This window comes from Podarcis gaigeae (assembly GCF_964106915.1).
Source record: "Podarcis gaigeae genome assembly, chromosome: Z".
Lineage (NCBI taxonomy): Eukaryota > Metazoa > Chordata > Lepidosauria > Squamata > Lacertidae > Podarcis > Podarcis gaigeae.
The window spans coordinates 39,059,629-39,085,832 of record NC_139691.1 but is presented as its reverse complement, the minus strand read 5'-3'; the positions used below and the strand labels follow the sequence as shown (position 1 = coordinate 39,085,832).

The 26,204-nt window shown below is 43.2% G+C and overlaps 1 protein-coding gene across 7 annotated transcripts in view; it reads left to right on the top strand.

The window, feature by feature from the left end:
* The first annotated feature begins 8,782 nt into the window (after positions 1-8,782).
* Positions 8,783-26,204, top strand: part of STAG2 (STAG2 cohesin complex component) — a 61,909-nt gene continuing 44,487 nt past the window's right edge. Inside the window, exon 1 of one of the 7 annotated variants that reach the window (XM_083721116.1) lies at positions 8,783-9,187. The gene's annotated coding sequence lies outside the window, so the exon portion shown is untranslated. Of the gene's footprint in view, positions 9,188-10,935; positions 11,231-11,807; positions 12,376-26,204 lie in introns of those variants that run through there. The other 6 variants (XM_083721117.1, XM_083721120.1, XM_083721121.1 and 3 more) reach the window with 6 other exon arrangements.

Here is a 26,204-nt window from a genome sequence, read left to right as displayed (position 1 = left end):
GCTTGTCACGCTGGCCACGTGACCCGGAAGTGTCTGCGGACAGCGCTGGCTCCCGGCCTATAGAGTGAGATGAGCACACAACCCTAGAGTCTGGCAAGACTGGCCCATACGGGCAGGGGTACCTTTACCTTTACTAAGTTCAGCTTCTCCAGGGAGGGAGTTCCAGAGTCTGGGAGCAACCACCGAGAAGGTCCTCTTCCACATCCCTATCAAGGGTGGCTGTGAGGGTGGCAGGACCAAGAGAGGGTTCTTCCCCAGATATCCCCAAACCCAAGTAGGTTCATATGAGGGAATATGGGCATTCAGATAGCTTGGACCCAAGCTAAATAGGGCTTCATAGCTCATAACCAGCATTTTGAATTCTGCCTGGAAACAGACTGGTAGCCAGTAGAGCGATTATGAGAAGAAAGTTGAATGCTCGCTAGAACCATCCCCTTTCAAAAATCTGGCTGCAGCTCTTTGAACAAGTTGGAATTTCTGTGCACTTTTCCAAGGTGGCTGTCACATAGAGCATGTTACAGGAATCAAGAGAGGATGTAGCCAAAGTGTGTGTGTGTCCCTGCCCATCTGCATAAGTCTTTAAAGGGCTGCTTGGCTATTGTTTGTTTCTGCTGCAAATCATTGTGTTCACTGCCCTTTGATCTGTAGGTGCTAAGCATTCTTCTCACAGGCCTGTTATTTTATATTGTAAACTGCCCTGTGATCCTCACATGAAGGGTGGTACAGTATAGTAGGAGGAGGAGGAGGAGGAGGAGGAGGAGGAGCCTAGTAAGTTTGAAATAAGCATAGATATCAACCTTGTATTTGATGCTCTGCTGGGAGCGGAGGAGAGATACAGCACTCCACCATGAGCCTGCTCTCTATTATCTGCATATGCAATTCTTCATCACCTGTGGCTATCAGTTTAGTGCTTAAATACAAGGCTTGTTTAGTTGTTCATGGGTTGCTATATCCTTTGACTGCACCTTCAGTCTGCCAGCCTTGATAATCAGCCAAGAAAAGTTCATATAAACTTTTGACTCCCCACCCCGCCTGTTCCTATGCATGAATATTAAAATGCCCTTGTTATAAATTTTAAAGAACATTCCATATGAACTTGACTTCCTTCCCCCCCACCCTCAGTGGACTGAAATGTGAAATCAATATTAATATTTAGATTTTATGTACAGTCAGCTCTGCTTTGTAGCTCTGCTGTCATCAGCTCTTGCAATAGATTCTTATAATCTTCAAAGGCTTGGATTTCAGCTTTCATAGAAGCGGGCCTATTATTTTGCAGGCACAGTTATATGGATTCAAAATCTCAGTGTTGCAGAAATGCTTTTGATGGGTTTGAAGCTTGTATGTTATGTAAAGTTAGCTGTCTTATTCACAGCTTGAAATTGCAGGGGACAGAAAAAGGACAAATTTCTCCTAATGAAGCTCTAATGCAGCATTCCAGTAACTTTAAAAAAAAATAAATCTCTCTCTCTTTACCCGATTTATATTTATGAAATAAAATATATCCTTCCTACAAAAATGCATCGCTGTTGTTTTTCTAAGTACTTTCCAAACATCTGTACCAGAACTACAACATTTACACACAATCCAATGCATGTCTACTCAGAAGTAAATCCCACAATGTTCAGTGCAGTTTACAGCTCAGTGAGTAAGTGTAAGGGACGCGGGTGGCGCTGTGGGTTAAACCACAGAGCCTAGGACTTGCCGATCAGAAGGTCAGTGGTTTGAATCCCCGCGACGGGGTGAGCTCCCGTTGCTCGGTCCCTGCTCCTGCCAACCTAGCAGTTCGAAAGCACCTCAAAGTGCAAGTAGATAAATAGGTACTGCTTCAGCGGGAAGGTAAACGGCGTTTCCATGCGCTGCTCTGGTTTGCCAGAAGTGGCTTAGTCATGCTGGCAACATGACCTGGAAGCTGTACACCGGCTCCCTCGGCCAATAAAGCGAGATGAGCACCGCAACCCCAGAGTCGGCCACGATCGGACCTAATGGTCAGGGTCCTTAAGTGTATATTGGAGTATAGAGCCTAGGAATGTGAAAGAAATGAAGTGATCTTAAATCTTTATTAATGAACTGTTTTTTTCTATATATAAATTACCTACAGACATGTAATTCTAAATTTCACATTCTATTATTGAGAGAGTGAGAGGGAGACAGTGAGAAAGAGAAAAACAGGCAGGCAGGCAGAGATAAAAGCTGTCAGAAGGAATTTTGGAGTGTTTCTAAGTTTCTATGTGTAATAAGAGAGAAGTTTCCTGGCAGCTGATTCTCTTATTCCCAGTTTTCCCCTGTAGTAAGAATGGCAAGTGTGTTTTAAACTATACCCTCAGTTTGTCAGGGGCAATAGTTGATCCTAATGTGCAGACTCCAGGACATATGTATTCCTTAATAGGCAAATCAACGTGATAAAAGATTATCCAGTGATAGCAAGGTTTTTTGCGGGGAGGACTGGGGGATCTAATGTAACAGAGCAGGCCTGTAAGTCAGAAGACCTCAGATCAGGGTAAAGGTAAAGGTAAAGGGACCCCTGACCATTAGGTCCAGTCGTGACCGACTCTGGGGTTGCGGCGCTCATCTCGCTTTATTGACTGAGGGAGCCGGCGTACAGCTTCCAGGTCATGGGGCCAGCATGACTAAGCCACTTCTGGCAAACCAGAGCAGCGCATGGAAACGCCGTTTACCTTCCCGCTGAAGCAGTACCTATTTATCTACTTGCACTTTGAGGTGCTTTCGAACTGCTAGGTTGGCAGGAGCAGGGACCGAGCAACGGGAGCTCACCCCGTCGCGGGGATTCAAACCACTGACCTTCTGATCGGCAAGTCCTAGGCTCTGTGGTTTAACCCACAGTGCCACCTGCGTTCATATCCAACCTTCCTCTAAGGAGTTCAGACAGTACCTAGTTCAATCCCTGCCTCTTCCCTTTTATCCTCACAATAGCCCTGTGAGGGAGGTTAGACTGAATGACAGTGACTGGTCCATAGCTGCCAACTCTTCCCTTTTCTTGCAAGGAATCCTATTTGGAATAAGCGAATTTCCCTTAAAAAAGGGGAAACGTTGACAGCTATGGACTGGTCCAAGGTCTCATTGTGAACTTTTTGTCTGGGGGCGGGGGCTGAATCTGGGTTTTCCTGGTCCATAGGAACCTGTTCCAACTCCAGCTTGCATCAGCTTGGCCAATGGTCATGGTTGATAGGAGCTGTAGTTCAACACCACCTAGAGGACCACAGGCTCCTGACTGCCTCTGCAGCAATCTGCATGGTGCTGAAGAGGCAGTATCTTGAATGACCTCTGCAAAAGGCATTGGGTCCCTTTCCTCATTCAGTGGCACCCAGTGGTGAAAGTTCTCAGCTGGGTGCTGAAGTGCCTCTAGATGTAGGGCTGCTTCCAGTCAGAAGGATGATGATAACCATAGCTCTTCAGTTTGCCGACACCAGCTTGCCACATAAATTGCACCACGCCAGCCCATTCCTTTCTAGTGTTACTAGCAAGGATTAGAGCCCAAATGGGGACGGTTATTGAATCGCTCGCTAAAGGGGCAAGGAGAACCATTTTGGATTCAGAACACAGTGAACACACAAACTGGGTGAAAACTAAATATTTCATTAAATGCCCCACAGAAAGCTACAAAGCACCAGCATCAATGGGTGTGATGCCCACAGCTGGAGCTTGCTGGTACATAATGCTTTCTGGATAGCCTGTGCAGAGCTTGTTGGAGACCTGGGGTGGCAGTCTTGTTAGAATAAAGTTATAAACTCAAACAAAAAAAACAAGCATAAGATGGCAAGGGAGTTCAGATAAACCAGTTTATTGCAGCATCTCCAACACAGTATATCTTACATGCTTTAGAAACTCAAAAGTTAGTACAGTGGTACCTCAGGTTACATACGCTTCAGGTTACACACTACGCTAACCCAGAAATAGTGCTGCAGGTTAAGAACTTTGTTTCAGGATAAGAACAGAAATCGTGCTCTGGCAGTGCGGCTGCAGCAGGAGGCCCCATTAGCTAAAGTGGTGCTTCAGGTTAAGAACAGTTTCAGGTTAAGAACGGACCTCCGGAACGAATTAAGTACTTAACCCGAGGTACCACTGTAATCACTAATCAATCGTACTCAACTACTGTGCGGCCTTTGGTCACACCGTTCATCGTCTCATCAACTAGTGATCCAAATAAAAGATTGAATAGTTCAGGACTAGAAATAGAAGCACAAAGGGAACATTGGGAAGTTTGCCGTATGTTAATGCACATATAAGCATAAATATAAACTCAAGATACCTGCTTTCTAGATTTCTGTTCAGCAAAACACTCTATAATGGCATTTTGGTCAATAAGATCTGGGATAGAATGTTCGATGCTGAGAACGAGAAGATCATTAAGTCATTCATCACCCATGGTTGACTGAAGTGAGTTCCAACGCAAGATAACTCCAGCACCAGACATGTGGTTTTAACAGACTCTCAAGTCCATGAGATGCACCACCACCTAATCTGATCTGATTCTACATGCACAGGCCCTCCAAGTGTCCCTGTTTTCCAGGAACAGCCCCGGATTTACAGAAGCTGCCCTGGTTTCTGATTTGATCCTGGAATGTCCCACTTTTCCTTAGCACATCCCTATTTTCATCGGAGAAACGTTGGAGGGTATGGAGTTATGCAACCCCCGAGCCAAGGAGATAAATAACTATACAACCTTTAGAAGACATCTGAAGGCAGCCCTGTATGGGGAAGTTTTTAAATGTTTAATGTTTTATTATGTTTTTCTATATGTTGGAAGCTGCCCAGAGTGGCTTAGGAAACCCAGTTGGATGGGCGGTGTATTATTATTATTATTAAATAGGGCATCCTTATTTTCACCAGAGAAATGTTGGAGGATATGCATGCTAGTATGCAGTAACAGAGGTCCAGATTTTACTATTGAAGCCTTGCAGCGCATACGGACAAGTATGAGCGTCTTGCTCATTAAGTCGCTGGTTGGCTGCGAGGCATTGGGAGTTCTTGGCAAGAGAGCGTAAGCCTCCAAGGCCAGTGTACTTGGCTGCCCCTCTTCTGCACAGGCTTGCTAAGTTCACGGACTGTTTAGTCCATGGAAAATGAAAGTGTTTTAATCTGCTTTGTCAAGTTTGCTCAGATAAGGATAATATTTTCTGACAAGGATGATATCGGATGTGGTTTCTTCCTATTTTAACACCCTGATGCTTGGAAGCCCCAACCTTGAGACACTTCAGGAGCTGCTGGAAATGGAAGGTTGATTAGGCTAACTGATAAAGCGGGAAGCCTCATAGAAAAATTTCCCCCCTTAAATTTATGGAATAAATTTATGGTATATATTGAAGGAAACTATAGAAATTTTAAAACTACAGCAGGTCTGATATAAACCTTACGATGCGCAAACCATCAATAATTATTAGCTGCAGAAAAAAGAAAACTTCTTTTTATCAAGAAGCCCAAAGTCGGGAGGGAAGGAGGTCAATAGGTGTGTAGAGGAAAGATCTAAATATCTAAGATATAAAGGTTCAAGGAATAAGACAAAGAATTGTAACGGAAACTGATGTTTTTTGGTGTTATGTATGGATATTTTTTTTCTTTTTTTTCCTTTTTTTTCCGAAACTGTTGTTTCGTTTTTTGGTTTTTCTTTTTTTGTGATTTAAGTGAAACTCAATAGAAAGAAATTAAAAAAGAAAAAGAAAAATTTCCTCCCTTTATTTGGTGGCAGCGGAACACAGTGTTAGCTGGGCTAACAGAGGCGTGGCTGGAAGTTGGTGCAAGCTGCAATTTTCCCTCCTGGCAAACTGGAACAATGGTAGTGTTGCTGTAGTTGTAATACTGCTTTATAAATGGATATAGGCTTAAAGGTGATATAAAATGATTTAAAAACAACCAAAGCGGCTTTGTGTCTTGAAATTAAAAGACCATAGAGGGTATCCTGGGCCCAAATTGTTAATTCATGAAAAAACCTTAAACCTGGTCTGGTAGTGTATGGGCAGTCAGCACAGTCTTAGGATAACTTGAACTTATTTCAGCTCAGATCCACCTTCAATATTAAACCAAAATAAATATTTAAATCAAGCTATGCTACGCTCATTATTTTCACAATGAAAAAAAAAAGGGGGGAGAAATGACATAATCAAAGTAACACAAATATTGTGGAATTAAAAATGCAACTAGCCTTGCTCTCTGCCTTTTATCTTATTATTATAATTATTATCTTATAAGTAGCGACTGACCCAAAGTGAGCTTCAGGGCTGGGTGGGAGATTTGAACCCAGGTATCCCTGGTCTTAGTGCAACACTTAGGTAGCCTAGTCACAGTCATTATGAAAGTTCATCAATACACACAGCTGCCAGTCAATGCCAATGTCACTGAGCAAGATGGACTAAGAATATGATAGTGTCCTATGTTACTATGCTGTGTGTAGCAAGCATCAGTTATTGTGTTATTAAGGGTGCAAGGTGATTTATCTGTCCAGAATGTTGGCGCTTCCTCGCTATTTAAATATCAAGTAAGTGCAACAAGTGATCAAATTATCTGGTATTACCAGCTTAAAGCACTCAAAACACACAGTAGCTTTAATCACCCATGAATCATGTCAGGTCACAGTGTAATGACAGAGTAAGAGAGGTGGAGTTGCTATATTCACATGCAACTTCCTTTGAACAGTGCGGAGTTTGGAAGCAATTGTTTTCAGGTGTTAGAGATAGCTTCCTAAAGATAGCGCAATTCAGCAGTAACAGAATCAGACTCTACATGATAAAGAGAAAGCATCCTTATGAACTCATTTTCTTATGTGTGTGTGTGGGGGGGGGGGGAAATAAACCCTTTAAATGTCTGGTCTTCAGTTTGTGGGTCAGAACCCACTAGTGGGTTGTGGCCTAATCCAATGTGGGTCACAACAGGAGCACTCCCCACCGTGCAAATATATGGTGAAATATTAAGAATTTGGTCCCCAAATGCATGCTTGGGTTTAAAGTTGGTCTTGGGTCTGAAAAGGTTGAAGATATCTGCTTTAAATGAAGTGACGTGATTTACCAGAGAGACAGAGTGACATAATGTTTAGTGAGCGCTGCAACCCCAGAGTCGTTCGCGACTGGACCTAATGGTCAGAGGTCCCTTTACCTTTAGGATTGGGAGGGAGACCCAAGTTCAAATCCTCCACTTTGCCATGAAATGAACCGAGTTACCCTTAGGCCAACAAGCAGCCTAACACGCATCTAGGATTGTTGTGAGGATAAAAGGAAGCATGTGTATGTAACCTAGAGCTCAAAGGGGGAAATCTGCAGATGCGAGGGAAAGAAGGAAGTGGCATAGTACAGCACAGCAGCAGCTGTGCAACCTGATCTTATTGGACTTCCTTCCATGTAAAGGTGTACGGAATTTATACAGCCAGATCTACTCAGTAAGCAAACTATACAGGACATATTAGTAAGTATTTAAAAGCATTTATAAACTGCTTAATATTTGATAAATCTCTTAAGCAGTGTTCAGTACAAAAACAAGTCATTATAAAATACTTAAAAGCATATAATAACAAGTAGAGCAGGAATTCAGGACACTCATTTGCCCCAGCGAAATGCGTATGGAATCACTGCAAATGTACAACCTAATTTTCCTCAAGCATATTTTACTCTGAAACAAGCCTTTCTACGTTCAGTGGGACTTTCTTCCACAAAGCACTGCAGCAGATGTACACAGTGAAGTATCTAAGTGTCAGCCATGCGTCTGCTCAAGATAGTAGTACCACCTATTTTGCCTATTCAGACCACACCTGCAATCCTGTGTTCAGTTCTGGGCGCAGTAATTTAAGAAGGATATTATTGACAAGATGAAACATGTGCAGAGGAGGGCAACTGAGATGATCAAGGGTCTGGAAACCAAGCCTTATGAGCAATGGTTGAGGGAGCTGGGTATTTTTAGCCTGGTCAAGAGAAGACTGAGAGGAGATATTAAAGCCATCTTCAAACATCTCAAGGGCTGTCCCATGGAGGATGGGGCAAGCTTGTTTTCTGCTGTTCTGGAGGCTAGGACCTGAACCAATGGATTCAAGTTACAAGGAAGGAGATTCCGACTAAACAACAGGAAGAACTTTCTGATGGAAAGCGCTGCTGGACAGCGAACCGGCCTCCCGCAGAATGTGGACTCTGCTTCATTGGAGGTTTCTAAGCACTGCAGAGGGTCCCTCGAGGTCCCTTCCAACGCCACAATTTTATGATTCTGTAAGTCTAGGGGAGCCCAACAGAGCTTTTCCTAGCCTAATTTCGGGGGCACGTGCACTCATAAGCAACCCCAGGTTATTTGCACCATGGGATTGTCGCGGAGCTGGGGTGGGGGGGCAACCTTTCTTCTCTTTCCCCTTCCCTCCGGATTGTTTTGCCCAGGGTGGGGTGGAGAGGGGCGGGGTATTGCACGGGATCCCTGGGCGCTGTGCGCGCCCCGCCTAGCTCATTATCACCATCCCTCCGCCTCTTCTGGGCGATACGTGCGGACTCGAGCCTCCCCCGCGCTCGCAGGGGAACAGCCAGGGGCGTGGTCGATGGCAGTGATGACGTAGCGAAGCGGAGGCGGAGAGAACTGGAAAGCGAGAGGAGCGGGGTGCGTGGGGAGGGGGGGGCGGAGAAAGAGGGCTGCACGAGTCGCGCAGGCGCAGCACCTTGTTTACCCCGTTCTTATCCAGAATGTGTCTTATATGCTGTCCTTTACCCCCCCTCCCCCTCCCTTGCATTCCCGAGTCCTCCCGGCAGATGCCGCTCTAGGCCCAGCAGCGGAGAGCGTGCTCGGTGGCCGCCAGGTGGCGCCTGCGCTCTCCATTCGCTCTCCTGCCGCCGAGCTGCGAACACCCCAAACAATCCCCAGCGCCGCCGCCACCGCCAAATTAAATAATCCGCCCGTTTCGCTCCCTTCAAACCCCCCCTTCCCACAACGCCCCGCTCGAGGGCCCCCCCTTCTCGGCCTTCCTACTAGGCCCCACTTTCTACCCCCCCTCCCCCGCTGCGGGGGCCTTTGAAGGTAAGGGGTCGACCTGACCCGAGTTGTTTGGCCTTGGAAGTGAGAGCGAGGGAGGGAAAGCAGAGAGGAGAGAAGCGAACTGCAATAATTACTTGGAAGAGGAGAGCGAGACAGAGAGAGGACGGGGGGGGGGGGGCGGGCGCGCACGGCCCGAGGAGCCCCGTCACCGCCAGTCCAGCCAGGCCTGCCGGGTGAGGTAAGTTCGACCGTGGCGTAGAAGCTTCTGGAAGTTTATTTTTCTGAGGAGGGAAAATTTCGAGGGGGGAAGTTGTTTGTTTGAAATCAAATCGCCGCGAGGGGAGGGGCGCGCGCGCGTGTTTGCGGGGTTTTGTTTTTTTTTTTAAAAAATAAAAAAATTATTATTTATTTTTTGATCGGCGGCGGAGGGGGGTGTACGGAGAAGGAGGCAGCGGGCGGTGGTGGGGGGGGGAAGAAAGGGAAGCGGCAACAACAACAACGGCGGTGACGGCGGTGTTGTGTAATATATATAGATAGATATCTGGAAATATCGGTGTCCCTATCCATCTTTCTTTGAATATGGAATGTAGGGCAGGCCTCGGAACAGCTCGAGTCTGAGGGGAAACTCGCAAGCGCAGGCAAGATGGAGGACGCGGGGCCGAGCGAGCGAGGAGGGAGGAGGAGATGGTGGGGGAAGAAGGCGAAGGAGCCCCACAGACGCTGCCTGCCCTCCCGCCTCCCCTCATTCGCTCGCCCCTTTTCCCGGCGCTCCCTTGGACGCGGCGGCGGGAGGGAGCGAGCCTGAAGACGGAAATAAACCCCCTATTTTTAAAAAAAATACAAATCGCACCAGTCTTAAAATTGCTGTTTTTCTTCTCTTTCTCTGACTCCATTCCTCTCTTCTCCAACCAACCTCCTTTCAACCGGAGAGGAAAAAGGCCTAGCCCGCCTCCTTCGGGCGCAAAAAAATGGAGACTCGCCCTATCCGTTTCTCTGTGCCCCTCTCTCCCCCGAAAAAAAAAAACCGATCCAGGGGTTATTGTGTGGGATGGGGAAGCTGCCAGGGTAGGTAAGAAGGAGAGGATGCGAGCCTGTGTTGTCTACTATTAAGAGCTACGGCTGGCAAGATGGAGGATTTCCAGCAGATTATTTTTGGAGGGGATGGAAAGGGGTGTGTAGTGTGTGTGTGTTAGAAAAGGGCACTTCGTTGGATATGTTGGGGTTTTTTTTATTAAACCCCCCCCCCACCACAACAACAGCACAAATGCCTAACCTCTTAACGTTGTGAACCGCCCTAAGATCTGCGCATGAAGGGCGGTATACACATCGTAACAAATAATAATGATGATGATTCTCTCAACTCCCCAAGCCGGGAGAAGGCGAGTCGGACTTCTCGGTTCTCCGTGGGAGGAAGCTACGGGGGCGCTTGTAAGACACGCTTGGTGGCAGAGAAATCAGGAAGGGTGTTTTAAAAACGATTAGTGGTGTTTCTGCCTTCCGATCCTTCTCTACTCCCCCCCAGCACCCCCGTTCCCCTCCCACACCCTCCTCCACTTCAAAGCGATGAGAATGAAAATGACATACGTTTTATTATTTTTTAAATTGCATATTGGGGAATTAAAAACTTGCGAGCGGGCGTATGCCTCGAGCTGGACGGAAAACCCTCAACTTTTCTTGTCCTCCTGTGACTTTGGCAGAGGGACAGTATATCATGGGAAAGGGATGTACTGGGAGGAGTGAACACTCCTGTCTTTCTCTCTGTTCGGGCAGGAACTTTTGCGCGAGTTGTTTCTCCACACCGATAATGATTTTTAAAGTGAGCTGTTGGGAAATCGTGGGATTTGCTTCTTGCCCACTTCCATCTGGACGCATTTTGAAAGTGTGAGGAATGTACAGCTCGGTGTCCTGAACATGTTTACGTAGAAGGAATTTGCACTGTGTTCAGACAGCCTTTACTCACCAGTAAAAACCCCAAGGATTGTAACCTTTCCCACCCCCACCCACGGCCTTTTATGTTTTATGGTGGCCGCTTTGAACTGTTAGTGGTGATGGTGGGGGAACCAAACCCCTGTTCAAAGTGACTTTTTGGTGTGCTTGTGCTGCTGGAAACCCCGCTGGGTCGCTGCCGGGTGGGAGGGGAGGAAGAGGCGGAAGGAGGCTGTTTAATAGCTTTGGGGTTTTTTTTTATTTTGGCGCCACTTTTGTTTTAGATACAGTACTCGCTTGTCGCTCTTTTCCCGTTCTCTCCACTCTCTTAGAAATTGAGCTGATTACTCTCCAGGTATGAACTGGTCCCACTTTCTTTCCTATCCTTCCGTCGGCGGATCTGGTATTTTTGTATCTTGGGTGTTTGTTTGTTTGTGTGTGTGTTTGTGTGCGTGTCCGTCCGTCCGTCCCTGAAAATAGGGCGGCGGCGAAACGACCCAAAGTGGGTGAAACCTTGTGAGATTCTTCCCACTCCCGATTTTTGGTGGTGTGCGGTGTCTAGCGTGAACTTGCTGCCCTTGGATTTTGAAATGTGTTAGTTTTACCGCCTGCTTTTTCCATTTTTTGTTGACTTGTTAAGCTCCGTTTTGAACCTCTTTGTGTCCACTTTCAGCATATGTATGTATATATGGGGCAGGGTATTGATCAACTTGCCAGTCGGCCTAAGCAACTGGGGGTCTCCCCGGGCGCTGCTGCCCTCGAGGCTTTCCACACCGCGGCTTGTAGCCCTTATTCGGTAGTTCCCTTCCTGCGGTGAGGGAGGAGGTGCTTTTGGCTGCCACACCCCATGTTTGTTTCATTCTAGCCGAGGCTCGGCTCGGCTCGTCCCCTTTCCCCATGGAGATGCCGGCTTAGCTCCGTTCTCTCGACGCCGACGGGTTAAGAGGAGGAAACCTGCCGAACAAAATTATCTGCTGTTATCGTCCTCCTCCTCTTAGGGAAGGAGGGTAGTTTTCTTTTTTCTCAGCATCATGGGGGAGGGCGGGGAGTCGGGTTACCGAAGTGCGTCACACACAGTCCTTGTTGATGGGGCCTACTCCGCAGCCGACTTGTGCTCCGCTGTTCGCAGAAATCACCCCCGCCCACCCTCTCCCTACATTCTCGCTTTCGTCAGCCTCGCTAGAAGACACCGAATCTTCTATTCTTGGCAAGTGGGTTTAAGTACACTTGAGGAAAGGCTGGATTTGTAAACATCTGAACACGCGTGTGTTTATGAATGCAAATCATTTGAGTTTGTAGACAAAGTAGTGCATGATTTAAGACCTACTCCCTGAAAGTGCCAAGGCCTACTCCCTGAAAGTGCGCTGTAGAAAGAGAGGTATTTCAGTCCACACCTTGGGGCTGCCATCAGAAACATCGTCTGGAGTCTTGCAGATACAGCATCTGCCCTGAATTTCAACCAAAGCTTACGCCTCTGCTTAAGGACACAACAGAAGCTTTGTAAGTTAAGACTGTTCTCAGTAGTGTACGATGCTTATAGATTTGGGGTGTTTTGCAGTGGAGATATAATACTTTCCACGTGGTGTCTCTTCAACATGGGGTATGATATTTTGGAATAAAAGGACACTGCGCTCTGCAGTGCATTGTTTACAAACAGCCTAAAGTTTCTCAGCAAGCTAGGAGGTGATGGTCAGTATTTTTACTACCATAGATTAATAATGTTTCATGGTTTTATAACCTAGAGCTTGTCTTAGACCAACCTCAAAAGGTGACCCACTTTTAAGATTATACTGTATTCTTTTCATTTTCTCCTCTTTGGCTCTCTCTTCCAACTCAACTCCTTGCCATTCCTTTCTTATTTCCTTGTCTTAATCCTGCCCTTCACCCTAGGGTCTCAAAGTGGGCTACAGCAATTGAAACACAATATTAAAAATAGTTCAAAACAACTTAAAATCATAAATTGCTGCTGCTCTTGCAATTCACATTCAGTTGGATATGATCTACATGTGTCACTAGCCTATTTTATGACTGCTCCCTTACCATCTCAAACCAGGGACATTTTTGACATTATGTAACACTTGGGCCGAACTGTGGTGTCAGATATGTTTGTACAAAGTGCTGAAAAGTTATTAACAGCTCTGTAATCATGGAGTGCTTAGTACAGTATTTAGTTGCTATTTTGTGAGTAAAAACAACTAAGAGTCTGGTTGGTACCTTATTGTGGAATTAGCTTTTCTGAACCAGAGCTTGCCTTTACTGTATAAGAGATCTGGCAAAGTGAGATTTAGTCCGCAAAAGCTTGTTTAGTTGTGTCCGACTCTTTGTGACCCCATGGACCAGAGCACGCCAGGCACTTCTGTCTTCCCGCAAAAGCTTATGCCACAATAAATGGGTTAGTCTGTAGAGTGCCACTATATTCTTAGTTGCTCCTAGTGGAACAGACTAACGTGGCTACCCTTTCGAATTTTGTGAGACAAAACTGTAGGGTGCCCATAGGTTGATCAAACCAATGGCATTTTTCTGAGTTTGGGGGTTGTGGAAGAACAGTTTCTTGCTAGTTTTTCTAGTTTCCATGGCTCTTGCTTTAGAACTTGGATAGGCAAATATATACATTCCTGAGACAGAGATTTTCTCTGGTGCACCCCAGGAGCAGAATTCACAGTGCAATTCAAAACAGTGCTAAGCTGAGTAGGAAAGGTTAGGGTGCATTGTATATTCCAATGCACTGAACTGGCCTTGAATTAGTATAAATAACTTATAGCAGCCAAAGCTCTCTTGGCATAAATTAAGGTGAAAGAAGTTACACTGGTGTAGAGGGCAAAAAGGGTGTGTGTCAAGAATGGGAAATGGGTTTGTTGGAGTGGAGAGAGGAATAAACAAAGTAATGTTGATCCTAGCTGATTTCACTAGCAGAACTCTGCATAAGATACACCACTAAAACTGCAGGTAAAACTAAAATCATCCCATAAGAGTCAACCAAAGGGCAGAAAATAACACTTTATGCTTCCCACCCCACGCAGCCCGGCACCACGTACCCTGCCTGAAGCAGCTAGAATGTAGCTTACATTGCCATATGAGCATCTTGGCTGTGAGTCTGGAAGACCTGCTCCCTGTCTTTGTAACCTTTTCCTACTTTGCGTGGGTGGGCAGTGCCCTGACGGACTCTAGCTACAAAAGCTGAGGAGGCTGCGTAGACTCTTGTGTTGGGGGATTGCTTGTGGGATTTTGTTACTGTTGTTGATATAATTTTATGGTATCATCATTTTACAATCTCATTATTTATGTGGAACTTTCTCAATTTGGTTATATACTTCTTGATATGCTTTATTTATTTCTGACTATTGTTATGTCTGTAATTTTGAAATTCTTTTTCTATTGTCAGGCACTTTCAGCATAGTTTTATCTATGGAAAGGGAACATTCAAATAAAATGATGATCTGCTTGCTTAGGATTACTTTGCTCAAGACCACCACTTCCCTGATACCACATTCTTCTGCCAGCCCCCCCCTTCCATACACACAAGATCACCCTCCCCGGACCTGGAGGCTGATGATGTCAAATTTATGCTCAAATTTGTCAAATGCTTCTGACTATGAACTTTATAACAGTTGGTGCTCACTCAGTAAATTACTGTCCTTTTGTTTCTCATAATACAGTGGTACCTTGGGTTACAGATGCTTCAGGTTGCAGGTTAAGAACTTTGCTTCAGGATGAGAACAGAAATCGTGCAGTGGCAGCGGGAGGCCCCATTAGCTAAAGTGGTACCTCAGCCTAAGAACAGTTTCAGGTTAAGAACGGACCTCCAGAACGAATTAAGTTCTTAACTCGAGGTACCATATATAGTTGTCCTGATGGAAGATAATGTCTGATAGCCTCAATTCCTGTGCAATTCTGCTGAATTTTCAGGAAAATACACCCTATACATTTGTTGCCATATCACATATTTACCATGTGCTGAATGTGTGTGAAGGGAAATGTATTTTTCATGTGTGAGAAGTAAAGTATAGCGTTTGATGGTTTACTTGGCAATGTGAGTTTTTGAGAAGTTAGTGAATAGCTCAAAGTCATGTGGATAGGTGTTTGAACCAGGTCTCCCTGGTCTAAGACCAGCACTCTAATTACTTCCAATACTGTACAGTACTGGCTTTTCATATTAGTTGTGTTTGCAAGCGGGGTGGGGGTGGGGAGTTGCTGATTCAGCCAGTGGTCATTCCCGATAGAGTAGAATGGTTGAAGGTTGGTAATGTAGAGTGCCATTCCAGGTTATGAAAAGTTGAAATGATTACTCACATGGTTGTGAGTCTGTTCTGATTTGAACACATGGGCAGTTGCATTCATCTATAAAAAATAAAGTCAGTTTTTTGCTCAAGCAGTTTTTGGTGGTGGGCACCATCTTAGGGCACACACAGATTGTATAGAAATGACTTCCTCAGATAATATGCTTAGCTGAAGCTGTGTTTCTGGAACTGTGATATTCTGTGTCTCAAAACAATGCTGTTATATATAGCAATATAAATTGTTGATTTTGTGTACTTTTTATCTTCCACTACTCAAGTTGTCATGTGAAAAAGAACTCATTTGACTAAAATAATAATCTGAATTTGTTTTAAACAAACAGCTATGGCAAAACTAGCCACATGTTTCTGTCTGTCTTGATCCTCCCAAGGTAGTGGTTTATTACTGATCCCAGCAGCTGTTTGAGTCCAGGGAAGGATTTCAAAAAATACATATTTCAAAGTCAGTTTATTAGCCATCGTGCAGTTAACCACTACATTCAGGGACTAATCTAGGGATTGCACAGCCACTCCTGATTTCAGGTGCTATGAAGAAATAATCTGTATATCGTTGGTGACTTATGACAACTCTCATCAGCCAAGGCAGACTTATCACAACCACTTTTACACCACTTATGGACCAATATTACCATGAGAAAGGATTGTTTTAAAATTATTTCAAGCTATGTGGTAGTGTTCTTACTCATTTGCTTATTGAGTGCTTGTTGCTCTATAGCCCCTATTAAGCTCTGCAACTATCAAAGAGGAGGCTTATTTCTGCCCATCTTTCCCCAAGAACCAGTAATTCTGCACTGACTTTGCACTATCCCAAATAGTCTGTTAATGCAACCAAGCACAATATACACAGAGTAGACATAAAAATGGGGAATGAAGGAGCATAACAGCAATATGCTGTTAGAGAAATTATGTGTTATCTCTCAGGGCACAGCAATGATAGGAAGAAATAATGGGAAGAAAAAAAGGGGGAATAAATGAGCAGTATTTGAGTTAGTTTGGGTGGATGGTGAGATTGTATATGTGAAGTGTATTCTCCCCCCACCCCATTTTTAGGGGTGTTTTCAATACTTTTAGCTGTTTGGGTTATATACCGTATTTTTCGCTCTATAAGACGCACCAGACCACTAGACGCACCTAGTTTTTGGAGGAGGAAAACAAGAAAAAAAATATTCTGAATCCCAGAAGCCAGAACAGCAAGAGGGATTGCTGCACAGCGAAAGCAGTGATCCCTCTTGTTGTTCTGGCTTCTGGGATAGCTGCGCAGCCTGCATTCGCTCCATAAGACGCACACACATTTCCCTTTACTTTTCAGGAGGGAAAAAGTGAGTCTTATAGAGCAAAAAATATGGTAATTATGTTCCTCTTTCTATGAAAATGTTACCCATCCCAGTTTAAGGTAAACTATTGCATAGTAAAGCAAAACAAAGCAAATGCATTAAGCCATTTTCAGGTAGTTTTCTTAAACTGTATGTGTGCTTTAGAGCAAGAGTAGACAAGCTTTTGCCCTCCAGATGTTCATGCACTTCAGCCTGGTTCACACATCACATTAAACCATAGCTTATTATACATATCACTTACTGTGAACAAACAAAGGGGGAAAGGGCAAGCTTTGGAAGTTGCCCTGAGCTCCTTAGAGGAAAGGCATGATGCACATTAGAGGCAACTAAATTAAATTCGCTAAAATATCAACATAAATCTAGCTAAACATTTCTATAATCAGCATACTTTGGTGCTCTGTCGTCCTTCCAAAACCTCCCCCCAACAACATCATCACCTCAGCCACCTCAACCTAGCTAGGGGCACCATGGTAGAAGTAGGCTTCCATAACCATTTACCTAACTGAATGGGGAATCATAGACAGAATCAACAACCATACACACCTTCCTTTAGATGATCCAACAATCAGAACTGAGCACAAGGAGCCCATCTAGGAATGTTAAAATTCTGCAGATCACCTGTAAGGAGAAGGAGTGGGCTGCAAGATAAAGTACTTGCTCACTTTCCCCCCAAATAGCAGTTTAGCAGGATTTTAAAAGGTAAAGGACCCCTGACAGTTAAGTCCAGTCGCAAATGACTCTGGAGTTGCGGCACTCATCTCAATTTACTGGCCTAGGGAGCCGATGTTTGTCCGCAGGCAGTTTTTCCGGGTCATGTGGCCAGCATGACTAAGCTGCTTCTGGCGAAACCAGAGTAGTGCACGGAAACACCGTTTACCTTCCTGCCGGAGCAGTACCTATTTATCTATTTGCACTTTGATGTGCTTTCGAACTGCTAGGTTGGCAGGAGCTGGGACTGAGCAACGGGAGCTCACCCCGTCACGGGGATTCAAACCGATCGGCAAGCCCTAGGCTCAGTGGTTTAGACCACAGCGCCATCTGTGTCCCAAAGCACAGGATTTTAGCTGCTTTCAAATAGTTCTGTACGTTCAGCCCTGGCTGCTCCACTCCGTTGGATCAGTATTTCTGTCTTTTGCCTCTCAGTGTCTTAAGTTCTACTGCAACAGGAAGCCATGTGTTCTGCGTACCTTTTTTATCAGTTGAGATCATAAATTTGCTTTCTGTCCATTAGTTGTAAGGACGAGATGGCAAGGGGAAGCTGTGCAAATTGGCTGCAACAAATTGGCTATAGAAATCATGATAATAAGTATCAGCTTAATTTTCTTCAAATTAAATAAGATCTTCTATCAGCATACGCATATTTCTTGAGAGCCACAAGCATGGATTTTCAAGGCAAGTCTCTGCTATGCATACATTTAAATCAGACGTATATTCCATAGTAGCAATTCCTGCTTGGATGTTTCTAACTCTCAAATAACATAGATAGTGGCTACCAGATCCCAGCCTAAACAGAACAATTTTATGTTTTTGAAAGTCAATATCTGTTTCGACAAACCTTATAGAAAATAAGTTACAAAATTATAGGGTAGCTATCAGGAAAACCTGTTTGTTGAACTTAAATATAGTACAGAGACAGCATTGATGTGAGAAACTGTTGCTTAAATTCATGTCACAGGTACAGTTTTTCTGATTAATGATGATATAGCTTTACCAAGGACAGTTTCCCATATATCTCCAATCAGGTCACAGTGTGAAATGGAAGTGGAATACATGAGTCATGAGCCAGAAAAATGACTCAACAAGTGGAAGGTAGAAATAAAGAAAAGCTAGTAACAATGGACAGTGAAGTACTGTACATGGGTAGCCAGCATACTTCCCATCAACCCCTGCCAGCATGGCCATTGGTCAAGGATGGTGACAGTTTTAGTCAAATGGCTACAGATAGTTCAACATTTAACCTTCATAAAAGCCTCAATAACTGTTCCAAAATATTTATGCTTGAACATTAAGGAAGGTCCTGTAGGGGCAGAGCTATCCTGTTACTCTAGATTTTGGATAGTGCTACATGCAAGATGAGGATTAGTGTTCCTAGGTGGCAAAAAAAGAGAGAAGCACTGGATAGCATGATCCAAGATCTTGGTTCATTCCTACCACTAATTAAGTCCACAGTGGATCCTGAACCACAGAGGTCTGGTAAAGGGAAGATCTGCAGGATGGGCTATTAAACTAGTATGAGAACATCAGTAGCACAGAACAAGTAATGTGAGAGGCACAACTTGTATATATAGAATAAATATTTCTTGATCAGACAGTGTCTAATCAGAGGAACAAGGATGCTTAACATAGGTATACAAAAAACTGCCTATATCATTTCAGTGCATTACTTCACTAGCTCAGGATAGGAGTCTTTCCCAATCCCACCTGGAAATGCCAGGCATTGAACCTGGGACCTGCATACAAAGCATGTGTTCTGCCATTAAATTGTGATCCTTCCTCATCTTACGCTTTACTGTTGCATGCTGCAGACTTGTCTTTGCCTCAGCCAGTCAACCCCTGATCCTTGATTGAATAACCTGACATGAAAATGGAGCTATCAATGTCTATTAGTTATGGTGCGTATATGACGCTCCCAGGTTCAGAGTTCATATGTTCCTATATAACAGTACTGCCTGTAAAAGAATAACAGTGGGAGATGTTTATTACCCTCGTATTGTGCTTGAAGGCATCTGGTTGGCCATTGTGGAAAATAAGATATTGGATTAAATAGGCCTGTGGCCTAATCCAGCAGAGCTCTTAAGTTTTTATGGCTGAAACCATGGCCCTTGACAGTGAAATGGAGTGGTAGCATTCTCAGAGGAATGCAGAAACCAAGCCATTTAAGCTCCCTCCAAACACAAAGAATATAGATATATTATGGTGAACAAAATCCAAAATTTCCGTATTAAGCTAACCAAAGTAAGACAAAATAGCATTCCAAATTGTTGAGTAGCACTTCTGGCCAGATGATAAAGGGACTGGGGATGGAATAAACTATTACACCCAACATCATGAGTATGTTCCCTCTTAAGAGTTGTAAGACCAGATGTGTGAGAAAATAGACTTTTAAATAAAGCTCTTTTTGATGCAATGCAGGTATGAGGCTGTACCAGCTCCATATTCCTCAACTCTAGATATATAAAAACTTCCTTTTATTCAGATCTGCCTCAATCCTTAAGCAAAGCACTCACTTCCCTTGATAGATAGATAATATAAATTAAGAGAATCTAGGCTGTCATAATGGTAACAGAATTCAGAATTACTTTTAGGAGGTATTCTAAGCAAAAAAGTCAATAGAGGCAGATTCAGTAATTTTACCTAGCAGTTGAAAGAACATGTTTATTCAGAGAATAACCCCCCCCCCCAATCTTAGATGATATAAATATTCCTTCTGTTCAGGTTTTCGCTGTTGAACAGCTAAATTTGATCTTTTCCAAGTTCACCATCAAGATGATAAAAGTTCTAAATAAGTCAAAAGCTTAAGGTTTTGATTAACTAGAACATGTACAGCTCTAACTTGGATTTTTCATTATGGCCAACAATGCCATCTTCACTTACTTGTGAGTGGCAGACATTTAAGTCCCATTTACTGTGATGCCAACAAATAAAGGTTGAAATCTTTTCCCAATGCTATGCTTTTAAATAAGGTGAGAGGAAGTTTAGTATAAAATAGAACATTTTCTAGCACTCTTCACTAAAGAACTGAATAAAAATTTATATCAATATAAAATTTAACATTTGTTTGAGACAAACAGAGTTTGTGCAGAGTTATTCCCATTTCTTCGTCATTTGTCTAGAACTTCTTTATACAGTAACTGAGGAAGAAAGATCACTCATAGCATGTTATCAGTGCACCTCTGCCAATGTACTGCTGCACCAAATAACTAAAGTGACACAAGTAATTCACAAAGCTGTACATGATGCTACCTCTTGGGTGTAATTAATGCATCTCTGTGTTAACTGGAGCATAGAGATAGAGGTTTCCTTTCTTCCAAGTTCTGTGAAGATGTGCTGTCCTTTGTGCAGTACGGTCTTTCCCAAAACATTGGCTGTACTGTGTACTCCTAGAATTACAGGATAATACTACAGAAGCACAAAGGGATTTACATTTATACACTTTCTCTTTCTGACCATCTCCAATTGGAGACCACTTCTTTTCTGAAGCCCCAACTGTGCTGGATGTGTTAACTTCTGGTCCTCTAAGACTCCATTGCTCTTTGGCAATTTTAAGTAAAAGCTACCCATTAGGTTAAAAGAAATACATACAATGCTGACTGAGGTTGATGGGATTTGCGAGTCCAGCACCTTCAGGATACTGTGTTGACTGCCACTGACTTAGACCAACCCTTACTTACATAAAGTTGAATTTAAGATTTGCATTTTAATGCATTTCCAGCCTTGCTCAGTAGGTCCACAAAAGTTTTTAGTTAACAGTGACGACAGTGGCAGCAGCAGCAAAAATAACAAATACTAGCTGGAGACTGGCAGAGAAGGGAAGAAGAGGTTATTATCTTCTCCAGCAGTCTGCTGAAACCAAGGGGCAGCCCACTTGGTTTCTGGGGTGGGTGCAGAGGACAGATGGAGTAGTCCATCCCTCTTCCAGCAGACCTCTCAAAGTCACCAGCATGTTGTTCTTTGTCACCTATGATTACAAGGTTATGTATGATCATGGCTTAAAATTGAAAATGTAATAAATGCTACTGTTTTGTGCTTCAACACATTACATTTTCAGTTAGCAATATTAATGCCTTCTTATGTAGAAAATGCAAAATGTCATGTAATGAGGTGTGTGCAAAAACATATCTTCCAGAGTTTATCATCTGAAGAAGAAAAAATTGCAATTCTTAGCTTCATAATACCAGCATACATCTAGGAACTCTTTAAGTTGTATGTCATAAGAATACTTGCAGTATAGAGTAATAATCATCAGTTATTTAACTATCAGTTATTTGGATGTAATATATCATCCAAATATATACTACATCCAAATAACTGATAGTTAAATAACTGATGATTATTACTCTATACTGCAAGTATTCTTATATCATCCAAAAAGAGACGCAGGTGGCGCTGTGGGTAAAACCTCAGCGCCTAGGGCTTGCCGATCAAAAGGTCGGCGGTTCGAATCCCTGCGGCGGGGTGCGCTCCCGTCGTTCAGTCCCAGCGCCTGCCAACCTAGCAGTTCGAAAGCACCCCTGGGTGCAAGTAGATAAATAGGGACCGCTTACTAGCGGGAAGGTAAACGGCGTTTCCGTGTGCGGCTCTGGCTCTGGCTCTGGCCAGAGCAGCGATGTCACACTGGCCACGTGACCCGGAAGTGTCTCCGGACAGCGCTGGCCCCTGGCCTCTTGAGTGAGATGGGCGCACCAACCCCAGAATCTGGCAAGACTGGCCTGTACGGGCAGGGGTACCTTTACCTTTACCTTTATATCATCCAAAAAGGTGAACCTTTGCATACTGTGCCAAGTTCACAAAATCAGAGTATTAGCTGCACACCTTAGACAAGCTTTTGTTTTATGAATTTACTAAATATGCAAGCACAATTGGTAAATACTTTTTATATTTTTTTGTTGGAATTATTCTAACTATAATAAGAAACCAAGAGGAAAATACCTTTATCAAAGACTGGGACTATCTGCATTTGTGGACACATCTAAGTTCTCTATCAGGATTAGTTTAAAGTCAAGCAATTAAAATTAATGTGAAAGGAAAACTAGGGATTAATTAATAATTAGAATAAAAGGATAACAAAGCAGTGTTATGAACTATATAAATATATGAAACAGCAAAAGGGGTGAGGGGAAGTCAAAATATACATGTTTATTGGGAAAATAGTGGATTTGTATTTCTAGAAAATGTTTCAAAAACTGAAAAATAAAGTTTATATAATTTTATAGAAAGAACAGCAAAAATAGAAAGAAGTTCATTTCAAATTAAAGTATTACTGTATAGTTAATATTTGACAAAAGACTAACAGTAAAATAGCAAAAATCAAAGGAGTTCATGCTTATGGTACCATTTGTACTGAAGGTTATGTTTGGAAAAGGAAGAACCAATAACCACCACTGTGAATTCCTTCTTCACTCCCAAGCAGTCCACAAAATTCAGACTTGTGCAGGTATCCACAATGCACTCATTAGCCCAACAAAAGCAATTACTCCTGGCAATCTGTCACATAGCACACAGATTTCCTCTCCAGAGCTCCCTTTTGTTCTGCAACTTGGAAGTCTTGAGAAACAACAGAAACTCTTCCAAACAGTGGGATATATTTCTGCTGGTTCTTACCTTCTCCATACATCAGTACAGTGGAAATACTCTTGCTGCCACTCTGCATGTATCATATAACTATGGGAAGGAAGACGGCCATAAATAATGGCTGATTAGTAAGCCAAGCAAAAATATGTAGTCTACAGGGACTAAACACATGGTTTTCCTCCCATAAGTTTTCCTTTAGATACCCATATTAATGCAAACTGGGTGAAGACTGACTTTGTATAGCAAAAGAAAAACTGAAATGCCTACTGAGCATCATTTGCTCCTCCTTTAATATATGTAACATCCAAGTACTGTAGTTAACAAGGTTCTCCAGATCTGGTTGCCAGCAACTTAATGCTCAGTCAGTATCTCCACAAAAACATCAATATTAAGATTTATCTAGCACAGCTTTGTCTTCCAATATCAGCCAACCAGAAAGCCCAGAGAAGTTGACAAGAACATGATAATAAAGTTAACTTACCACCACCATCCTGTATAATCATTTATTGTGATGGAGGATGTGCTTACATTGGTCATTATATTATTCTGCCATCTCCCATCAGCCCTAGCCATCGTGACCAGTTGACACACATGACAGACCACCAACATATGTAGGGCACCTCATTAGCTATTAGTGGAAGAGAACTGCAAGCAGACAACCCATATGTGAAAGGGTCAGAGGAATTACGAGGTGTAGAGATTGGACCAGGAGTCACATTGTTTAGCTGCCGTACTTGCTACTGTATCAAGCAATAAAATTTGTTGGTAAGATGTAGCTGTGTGAATGTGTCTGTAAGATAACATGGAACCTTATGATGCGGAGCTACCATCTGCAAGCTCCAAATTGCAGCTCTCACTTCCACCCCCACCTGGCATTTGATTTGTACCTATGATGGAAATATTTAAGAAAAGTGAATACATTTTTATTTGGGCATTTGGATCCCAAAGGATTTTTTTCTATGTGTATGGTTCTAGAATATGTTATAAACACTGCTGAATATTGGATGTTATTGTATTTGTTGGTTTTAAAATGACATTTTACTTATCTTCTAAGTCACTCTGTGCACTATATTGGAGAAAGGGTCTAATGGAAACATTTAAAAATTATATAAAAAATAATATCATACTGGATAAGTCAGATAAGGTACACTAATGAATCGTTCATGCTACCCCATGTACTAGAGTATATTGTTCCTGTTTCCAGCTGGCAAATTGTTAGAGAGGCTTAAGCACATAGCTGTCGACTTTGCCCTTTTCTTGCAAGGAATCCTATTCAAAATAAGGGAATTTCCCTTTAAAAAAGGGAAACGTTGACAGCTATGCTTAAGCACTGGCGGTACTTCAGAAGGAATAATGACATGACACTGTACCAGTTCAGGATGAACAGGTGCAAGACCAAGAAGTCATTTTCAGCTTGACAGTCAGCCCAGAGAAGCCCAAGATCTTTGTGGGCTGGAATATAAAATCCATCTGTGACAACTGAGGGAAACTTACAGTCAGGGAAGAAGCAATAAACAGCATCCAAGCACAGTCATAAAAAAGTGCTGAGTAAATAGGAAGTCTCTGAGTGGATTTAGCACAACCATTAGACAGATTGCCACTCCAGTTCTATGTAACAATGCTGCTGAAGATTTGAAACAAGAAACTACACCCCCAGCCTATGTATTAGGCATACATTGTTGGCTTAAGGACCATGAGAAGGGAGGGAATATTTGAGTGCAGCTTGTCTTTCCCTTCACTATCAGAGAACCCAACACCAGGTCCTTCCCTTCAGTTAGGTTAAACCCATTAATTTTGACCAGGCCAATCATTGTCCATAAACTTTGGGGACCTTGGGTCTTGGGAAAGGGCAAGGCCAGAATAAAGCTGATCACCCCAAATGCTGCTAAATGAATAGAATGTTGTTGTTGTTTAGTCGTTTAGTCATGTCCGACTCTTCGTGACCCCATGGACCAGAGCATGCCAGACACTCCTGTCTTCCACTGCCTCCCGCAGTTTGGTCAAACTCATGCTGGTAGCTTCGAGAACACTGTCCAGCCATCTCGTCCTCTGTCGTTCCCTTCTCCTTGTGCCCTCAATCTTTCCCAACATTAGGGTCTTTTCCAAGGAGTCTTCTCTTCTCATGAGGTGGCCAAAGTATTGGAGCCTCAGCTTCATGATCTGTCCTTCTAGTGAGCACTCAGGGCTCAGTAAATTACAGAAGAATTGCACAATATTACCTCAGCATACTCAGTTGCCTTCAGGAGCCACAAAAATATTGAGATCCAATTGGAGAAGAGAGGTAAAAATGTGTCCCTTGCAGCTTACAGAATCCTAGAGGGCACAGCTGACTTGTTGGAAGAGGAGCATACCTGTTAGAATAAGGATACATTACAAAATTTAGTTACAGGTCCCACTTGCCAGTGCCTTAAGTCTACTTCTTTATTTTGAAGAGCCCATTCATCTCAGCCAGTTGATGCAAATCACAAACTTTAACTACTGACTGTAACAGTCAGCAGTAAAAATGCAGTCAAGTTTGGTTGCTGTCAATTTTTGTAGACTGAATATTTGGGGACTTTTGTCTCAGTAGAGAACGCTTGAGTTAATAAATTGGTTCTTTTAACTGCCCACCAGCTTGCTATATCTTCACTTACTATAATGCCAGTTTGTGCCTTCTAGGCTAGTGTTGATGAATATTTCCCATGTCTGATCTGTTTTAAGGTGACACAGTCAGAATGACCTGCATTTTAAATGAGAAGGCAGTGCAGTGCTAAGACCTGGGAAACCAGGCTTTAAATTCCCACTCAGCTGTGAAGCTCACCAAGTGACCCTGGACCACTTACAGTGCCACAGCATAACCTACCTTACAGGGGTGTAGTTGAAATTAAATGAGCTGGGGATGGGAACCATGTATGCAGCCTTGGATTGCTTGGAGAAAAGGTGTGATATAAATGCAAAAACAAACAAACAACACATCTAACCAAGATAAAACTCTTCTGGTCATATAATTAATTTGCTCACACCTAACTTCCCCCCTCCCCCTCCCCCTCCCCTTCATTCAAAGGGTGAATTTCCTACATGGCAACTTGACAGAGAAGTTACCTTACAGCAAAATGAAATAATTTCTTTCTTGTATCAATCAGTCAGTAAAGCTCTACTGCTGGGGAATTGTTCTTTGAAGCTTTGTATTTGGTAAAGAAAGTTGCAGAGAAATTGTGCAAATCATTGGGGTTAGGTCCGGGGGGCACAGAAAGGGTTGGCAGTGTAGTAAAAGCAAGGCACAATCTATAGTGCATGTGTATAACATTTGGAGGTTCTTGTGTTTGCATACAGTACACATGCTTGGATTGCTGAGTACACATTTAATTGAGTAAACAAGTGGCCTTGCTTGCACATGAATGGATGTCTGGATTTATCCCTTGTACTTTGT